Below are 7,500 nucleotides of genomic sequence, written 5' to 3'. Positions count from 1 at the left end.
CGGGAAAGGGTTACAATAATCGGAGAAATCGCCATGATAACAAGCCATTCTCCCATAAGAAGCTTTCCATGTTGATCACTGAAATTCTGAGAATAAGAAAAAAATGGTTTATCTTTTTCTCTCTTTCTTTAGCTGTCTCTGTTTTTTTTCTGTTTCTTTCTATCTGTCTGAGGGTGTGCTTATTCATCTGCCTATCTATCTATTTGTCTGTTCGCCTCTCTCTCTCTTTATTTATCTATCTATTTCTCTCTCTCTCTCTCTCTCTCTCTTCCTCTCAATCTGTCTATCTATCTATCTATTTCTCTCTCTCTCTCTCTCTTTCCCTCTCTCTCTCTCTCTCTCTCTCTCTCTCTCTCTCTCTCTCTCTCTCTCTCTCTCTCTCTCTCTCTCTCTCTCTCTCTCTCTCTCTCTCTCTCTCTCTCTCTCTCTCTCTCTCTCTCTCTCTCTTCAATCCCTCTCCTTCTTCCATCCCTATCGTTCATACAATTCTTAGCGTTATCCTCTCCCCTCTAGCTCCCATTACAATAAACTTATTATCTTCTGTTCCTTTGATCTTTCTTTTTTTTCTCTTGTTTGAGTAAGACTTATTAAAATATCACGAGCCTCTTTATTCTTTTTAATATTTCATCTCAGCTTTAAAATTCCTCTTAATATTGCCTTCGGGTGCGGCTTCTTTACAGGCGCAGCTATGATTGAAAATAGAAATTGATTTTGAGTCGTGGATATTACTAGATATAATGGAATGGTATTGGTAGATAGGTTGGTAGATGCGTAAAGATAGAACGAAAGTGAGAAAGATAGATAGATAGATAGATAGATAGATAGATAGATAGATAGATAGATAGATAGATAGATAGATAGAGAGAGAGAGAGAGAGAGAGAGAGAGAGAGAGATAAAGAGAGAGATAGAGAGATAGAGAGAGATGGAAATAGATAGATAGAGATGGAAAGAGAGAGAGATAAATAGATAGATAGATAGAGATTGAAAGAGAGAGAGATAAATAGATAGATAGATAGAGATGGAAAGAGAGAGAGAGAAATAGAGAGAGAAAAAATAGATAGAGAGCGTGAGAGAGAAAGAAAGAAAGAAATAGATAGATAAAGAGAGAGACAGAAAAAATAGATAGATAGATAGAGATGGAAAAAGAGAGAGAGAAATAGATAGAGAGCGAGAAAGAGAGAGAAGTAGATAGATAGAGAGAAAGAGAGAAAAAAAATAGAAAGACAGATAGAGAGGGAGAAAAAAAAGATTGAAAATGAGAAATAGAAAGAGAGAAATAAATAGATAAAGAGAGAGAGAGAGAGAGAGAGAGAGAAGAAGTTCGTCTCTTACCAGGAAATTGTACCAGCTTTCGGAAGGTTTTCTCCCAAATAGCGTATTTTTTTTTGTTTTCCCAAATACCGTTTTTTTTTTTTTTTTTACAAATATGTCTTTTTTTGTTTTGTTTTCCCAAATACCTTTTTTTATTTTATTTTCCCAAACCTTTTTTTGTTTTCCCAAATATCGTTTGTTTTTTTACAAATATGTTTTTTTCCAAATACCGTTTTTTATTCTATTTTCCCAAACCTTTTTTTTGTTTTCCCAAATGGCGTTTTTGCTTTTGTTTTTGTTTTTTCCACCAAATACCGTTTTTTTCTCCAAATACCGTTTTTTGTTTTGTTTTGTTTTCCCAAATAGCGTTTTTCTTCGCGTTTTTTTCCCTTCACCTTCTTTTTCTTTTTTCTTTTTTCTGTGCGGGGGGGAGGGGGGGTGTACGATTTAACAAGTCGACGACGAGCGAGTGGATCAGAAAATAGATATCCGAGGGAAGGGGAAGGTAAAAAAAATAAATAAAAGTGGAAGGAGGAAGTAAGAGATAATTGGGGATAACAGGGGAGTGGTGAAAGAGAGAAGGAGAGCGGAATAGGGGAAGAAGAAAGGGTATATCCGCATGCTAATTTGTGTGGATTGGAATATGTATACGTATGTATAAGAAGGTAGATAGCGCTGGACAGAGGAATAGATAGATAGATAGATAGATAGTTCATACAAGTGTTTTTAAACCAAACACGTATTTTTCTCATTACTTCAGCGGTACATCAACTCAGACACACACACACACACACATGTACACACACACACACACACACACACACACACACACACTCTCTCTCTCTCTCTCTCTCTGTCTCTCTCTCTCACACACATGCACACACACACACACACACACACACACTCTCTCTCTCTCTCTTTCTCTCTCTCTCTCTCTCTGTCTCTCTCTCTCTCACACATGCACACACACACACACACACACACACCAACCAACCCCTAGTCCCGCCCACCCACCCCTACACACATACACCAATAGACACGCCCACGCCCGAGACCAAGAAAAAGGGTTCATCGCGAGGGGGGGGGGGGGGGGACGTAGCCGCCATTACGATAATTAAGTATCTGTGATAGGGCAAGGCCGTTAAGCCAGGGTGAAGGAGGGGGAGAGGGGGGAGGGGGTGGGGGTGGGGAGGGGTGAGGTGGGGGTGGAGTGGGGTGGGTGGAATGGTGGGGTGGGGTGGGTGCAGAAGGGGAAGGGTGAAAAGGGGAGAGAGGAGGGGGGGTTAAAGGGGCTTATTTATGGGGCCGTGAATCCCTTCTCTGAACCGTGGGGGAGGTCGATTGGTGGGTATGGTTGGGGGGAGGGGGTTGGGGAAGAGGGGGTTGGTGGAGGGGGTTGGGGAAGAGGAGGAGGGGGTTGGGGAAGAGGGGGTTGGGGAAGGGAGGGGTTGGGGAATGGAATAGGAGGAGGGGGTTGGGGAAGTGGGGTTGGGGAAGAGGGGGTTGGGGGAGGCGGGGGAGGGGAATGGAGGAGGGCGGTTGGGGGAATGGAATAGGAGGAGGGGGTTGGGGAATGGAGGAGGGGTTGGGAATGGAGGAGGGGTTGGGAATGGAGGAGGGGGTTGGGGTAGGGGGGTTGGGGTAGGGGTTGGGGAATGGAGGAGGGGGGTTGGGAAGTGGGGGATATTGGCTATACACGCTTGAATTTTGGGGTAGAGGGAGGGGGGAGGGGGAGGGGGAGGGGGGTTTGTATGGTGGAGTTATGGTGGGGGGAGAAAATTGACAGGGGGGGGGGTTAGTTGTATAAATATTCATCCTAGCCTATTTATCTAATCTTTTTCTATCTACCTCCATCTCTCTTATCTTTTTTCCTCCTATTTTTCATTTTGTCCTCTTCATTTCTCTTTTTTTTCCTATTTTTGTTTTTCTTTTTTTTCCTCCTTTTTTTTTCTTCCCGTTTATTATACTCTCCATGTTTTCTGTCTCTTCGTCTCTCCTTCTCTTACATCCGACCCCGCTCCTCTTCCCCATCCTCTTTCTCCTCTTTTCATATCCTTCCTCTGTTTCTCTTCCGTTCCCCCTCTCTCTCCCCTTTTTCTTTCCTTTTATCTCTTTCCCCGCTCTACTACTGCCTCTCTCCCCGTTTCATCTTTCCCTCTTTCTCCCTCTCCCCCCTCATCTCCATTTTGTTCGTCTCTCCTCTCCGCCTTTCCCTTTCCCTTTTGTTTCTCCCCTCTCTCCTCCCTCCCTCTTTCTCTATGATTTTCCCCCTCTCTGCCTCTCCATTTTCCCCCTCTCTCATTCTTTTCCTTCTCTTCTTCTCTCCCCTCCTCTCCTTCTGTCCGTCTTCCCTCTCTCCTTCTCTCCGTCTCTCACCCTCTCTTCTCTCACCCCTTCCCCTCCTCCTCTTCCCATCTTCCTCCCCCTCTTCCCCCTCCTCTCCCCTTCCCTCCTCTTCCCTTTCCCTCTCTCCCACTAACCCCCTCCCTCTCCTCCTATCCCCGTCTTCCTTCTCACCCTCTCTTCTCTCACTCCTTCCCTCCTCCTCTTCCCTCCTCTTCCCTCCTCTTCCCTTCTCCCTCCCCACTCCTCCTCCCCTCTTCCCCCTCCTCTACCCTTCCCTCCTCTTCCCCCTTCCCCTCTCTCTCCCCTTCTCCCTCCCCACTCTCCTCCTCCCCCTTCCTCTCTTTCTCCCCTCCTCTCCCTTCTCCCTCCCCACTCCCCTCCTCTTCCCTCCTTCCCTTCTCTCTCCCCTCCCTCCCCTTCTCCCTCCCCACTCCCCTCCCCTCTTCCCCCTCCTCTCCCCTTCCCTCTTCTCTCCCCCTTCCCCTCTCTCCCACTAACCCCCTCCCTCCCCTCCTATCCCTCGTCTTCCCCCTTCCTTCTCTCTCTCCCCTCCTCTCCCCTTCTCCCTCCCCACTCCCCTCCTCTTCCCCCCTTCCCCTCCTCTCCCCTTTCTTCTCCTTCCCTCCCCCTCTTCCTTCCTTTGACCTGGATCGACCGTGAATAATAGAAAGCCTTAGATCTCGTCTTGGAAATGCTGCAGATTTTTTTTATTATTTTTTTTTTCTCTCTTTTTTTTTTTTTTTTTTTTTTTTTTTGCTTCGAATGCACACTCCTCACGCATGTGCACGAGGGTGAGATAAAGATGACATAAAAAGGGGGAAGGATGAGAAGATAGGGATGATAAAGAAGGATGTAAAGGGGTGCCTAAGAAATAGCTATGTGTTTATGGAGATTTTTTTTTCCTTCTTCTTTAAAAAGTGATATATCAGTTTTCAATATGCGTGGGTGTGCGTGTGCGTTTATGTATGTGTGCGTGGCAGTGTGTGCGTGCGTGGCAGTGTGTGTATGTGTGCGTGGTAGTGTGTGCGTGCGCGTGTATGTGTGTTTGTGTGTGTGTGTGTTTATGTGTGTGTCTGTGTGTTTATGTGTGTGTATATGGGTGTTTATGTGTGTGATTATCTTTATGTGTGTGTGTTTATCTGTGATTGTGTTTATGTGTGTGTGTTTGTCTGTGTGAGTGTGTACGTACGAGAGCGTGTACGTGAATGCATTCTCACCTTACCCACTCTGGACTTCGGCAACGACACCAGATCTCCAAAACGCGACGAACTGTTGATAGGCAACAAACTGGATAAAAATTATATTAAGCAAAGGCAGAGAAAAGCGAAGAGGAAAGCGAAGAGGAAAGCGAAGAGGAAAGCGAAGAGGAAAGCGAAGAGAAAAGCGAAGAGGAAAGCGAAGAGAAAAGCGAAGAGGAAAGCGAAGAGAAAAGCGAAGAGGAAAGCGAAGAGAAAAGCGAAGAGGAAAGCGAAGAGGAAAGCGAAGAGGAAAGCAAAGAGAAAAGCGAAGAGGAAAGCGAAGAGGAAAGCGAAGAGAAAAGCGAAGAGAAAAGCGAAGAGAAAAGCGAAGGGAAAAGCGAAGAGAAAAGCGAAGAGAAAAGCGAAGAGAAAAGCGAAGAGGAAAGCGAAGAGAAAAGCGAAGAGAAAAGCGAAGAGAAAAGCGAAGAGAAAAGCGAAGAGAAAAGCGAAAAGGAAAGCGAAGAGAAAAGCGAAGAGAAAAGCGAAGAGAAAAGCGAAGAGAAAAGCGAAGAGAAAAGCGAAAAGGAAAGCGAAGAGAAAAGCGAAGAGAAAAGCGAAGAGAAAAGCGAAGAGGAAAGCGAAGAGGAAAGCGAAGAGAAAAGCGAAGAGAAAAGCGAAGAGAAAAGCGAAGAGAAGAGCGAAGAGGAAAGCGAAGAGGAAAGCGAAGAGAAAAGCGAAGAGAAAAGCGAAGAGAAAAGCGAAGAGAAGAGCGAAGAGGAAAGTTACCGACACAGAACACATTAAAAGCACAGAGTAATCACCTTGTTTGTATCCGATATCCTTTTCTCTGTCAAATATTCTCATTATTTGCATATCGTTCAAAGTTATAATAGCAAATGATATGCAAAGCAGAGATCAAAAGAATAATTTGCAAGGTAGAGGCTGTATAGGTGTGTGTGTTTGTACGTGTGTGTGTATGAGAGAGAGAGAGAGAGAGAGAGAGAGAGAGAGAGAGAGAGAGAGAGAGACAGAGACAGAGAGAGAGAGAGAGAGAGTGAGAGAGAGAGAGAGAGAGAGAGAGAGAGAGAGAGAGAGAGAGAGAGAATGTAATTCTAGGAAAGACATAAGGTAGTATATATATATATATATATATATATATATATATATATATATATATATATACATATATATATATATATATATATATATATATATATATATATATATATATATATATATATATATATATATATATATATATACTATATATATATATATATATATATATATATATATATATATATATATATATATATATATATATATATATATATATATTTATATATATAAGCATATGAAAATATGTCTAATTATTTATGTATGACCGCAAAGTAACCACTGTATATAAATATGCATGTGCTTGAATATGCAATGAATACACATGGTCTGGAAACACACATACACGTGGCTATGTACACACGTGTTCAGCTTTCACGTGTGGACATACATCTTTTGTACGTGTGTTCGTCTGTGTACATCAGTGCCATAGTGTTCCCTTCCCACGAACCACACCTCAGGGATCTATTTACTCTATCTATCTATTCACATATTTTTATCGATTTTTCCGTGTGTCTATTTTAGCGGCATTGATATTTTTTTTTTTCTTGGACGCTTCTCACTTTTCCTCCTTTTGTGTACTTCTTTGATTTTGTTTTCAATTTTTCTATTTTCTCTTTTTCTACTTTGTCTTCGTTTTATTTTTCTTCGTCTTCGTCTTTGGTCTCTTCTTCGTCGACGTTTTCTTATTTTTCTTTCTTTCTACTACTCCTTTTTCTTCTCTTTATTCTTTTTTATTTTATGTTCTCTCTTTTCGTTCATCTTCTTCTGCTTCTTGTTCTTCTTTTTCTTATTCATCATCATCTTTTTTTCCTTTATTCCTATTCTCTCCCAAAAGCTCTTTTTATTTGTTATAGATTACTGTACACACTGAAAATAAGTATGATAGCTTTATATCTGTCTGATACGGTTAACACATATGAATATGTAAGTGATTCACTGAATTATTGATTATCATCAGATAGATAGTGAGATTGACAGATAGATAGAAAGAGAAAAATTGAAAAAAGAAAAGAAAGAAAGAAAGAAAGAAACACACACACACACACACACACACACACACACACACAAACACACACACACACACACATATACATATATATATATATATATATATATATATATATATATATATATATATATATATATATATATATATAATAAATATATATATAAATATATATATATATATATATATATATATATATATATATATATATATATATTCTATATATTTCTTTTCCGCCGTAAGCCTATCGCCACCCCCGTGCGACAGCCACTCGGGTCCTCAGTCACGGCGCCAGACCCTTTCCGTGTGAGTGTGAAGGCCCTTTTCCCTGATACAGATCGACCGTCTGTCCCGAACTGTCCTGGGCCCTTTCTCTCTCTCCCTTTTTTCTCTCTGGTTCTCTCTCTCTCTCTCTCGCGGCTTCGCTTTCTCTTCTCTCTTTTGGTCTCGTTCTTTTTTTTTTCGCTCGCTCGCTTGCTTTCTCTTTTTTTTTTTCCGTTCTTTCTCTTACGTTTCTGTTTCTCTCTTTCTCATTATGT

The sequence above is a fragment of the Penaeus vannamei genome, chromosome 28 (assembly GCF_042767895.1).
Source record: "Penaeus vannamei isolate JL-2024 chromosome 28, ASM4276789v1, whole genome shotgun sequence".
Classification (NCBI taxonomy): Eukaryota; Metazoa; Arthropoda; class Malacostraca; order Decapoda; family Penaeidae; genus Penaeus; species Penaeus vannamei.
This window is presented reverse-complemented; position numbering follows the sequence as displayed.